This window comes from Chiloscyllium plagiosum, unplaced genomic scaffold (assembly GCF_004010195.1).
Source record: "Chiloscyllium plagiosum isolate BGI_BamShark_2017 unplaced genomic scaffold, ASM401019v2 scaf_12847, whole genome shotgun sequence".
In the NCBI taxonomy this organism is placed as follows: Eukaryota; Metazoa; Chordata; class Chondrichthyes; order Orectolobiformes; family Hemiscylliidae; genus Chiloscyllium; species Chiloscyllium plagiosum.
Genome location: NW_025210185.1, coordinates 1 through 1,135, shown reverse-complemented (window position 1 = coordinate 1,135; position 1,135 = coordinate 1). Strand labels below are relative to the sequence as shown.

The following is a 1,135-nucleotide window of genomic DNA, read 5'->3' as shown; positions in this document are numbered from 1 at the left end:
CTCATCCTCTTCCTGTTACACATTCTCCGACACTCTGTCTGTCCACACAGCTCTTTACCTATTTCGGCTCTGTGAAAAGTCTGACATTTCGAGACAATTTGAGTGTGCAGCTGCTGAGAGGCTTTTTGCCCACTGACTGGAGTGCGTTGAACTGGGCTCACATTCTCCGGATAATGTGTCTGTCACTTCAAACCAGGCAAGGCGACGCTTCTTCCTCAAACAATTATGACTGTTTCGAATTCAAAATAGAATTCCTAATCCACAAGAAAAAAATCCAATTACACTACAAATAAAGAAGCACAACGATGTATATATTGTTGGTTTAAATGTATGAACGGTGGCATCAGAGAATGAGAGTGATCAATTGGTGGTATCTCTGCCATTACCACAAAATTCCCCGGCAAATCTGCAGCGTCTCCTGCCTCATCTCGTTATTCCGACCCAACTAGGAATGAAGGAGGGATAATAAAAGAGGAGGAGAAACAGAAATGCTTGTGGAATAATGGAAAGAAACCACAGACATAAGTAATAGTTCGGAATATTAAAAATAAACATGGCATTCACTGTTGGAACTTAACCCGGATCACCAAATCATAACAGGGTGAACGTCCAAAAAGGGGCTTAGTTATTTTCACAAAGACTTGAAACACAAAGCCCAAGTATGAACGCGACAAATAGGCATCGCTGGGAGTTGAACCCATGATCTCTTGTTTATTAGACAAGCGCTTTAACCAACTAAGCCACGGCACCACAGCAGAAATGCTCTTACTCATCCATATGTGGAGTTGCTTAACCACTTCCTCACAGTCCTTGGACATGTTTTTCGGATCAATGTTGCTCACAGAGAATTGTATTCAATCCTCGAATTTTCAAATACAAACAGTTTCTAGCTGAAAATTCTCTACTGAAAAGGCACAGAAAAACATAATCTCTTCTTGCATCCATTTAAAACTGGTATTTTCACCTGGTTAAAGTGACAGGAGAAAGAGGATGTGTTCGTTCTATCGGGGCCCATGAACCACGTTCATACACACAGACGGGACCTCACATCAAGAGGAACAAGGTCATTGAGGTGAATTGACTAGCTGTAATGTGTAAGTATGTATAAACATTGGGCAGTAAAAGCTGACCCAAT

At 41.4% G+C, this 1,135-nt stretch overlaps 1 non-coding gene across 1 annotated transcript; it reads right to left on the bottom strand.

Moving 5' to 3' along the window:
* Nucleotides 1-676: 676 nt before the first annotated feature.
* Nucleotides 677-750, bottom strand: trnai-aau. Its single transcript has one exon. It is a non-coding gene; the product is annotated as a tRNA-Ile (tRNA).
* Between the last annotated feature and the right edge of the window lie 385 nt (nucleotides 751-1,135).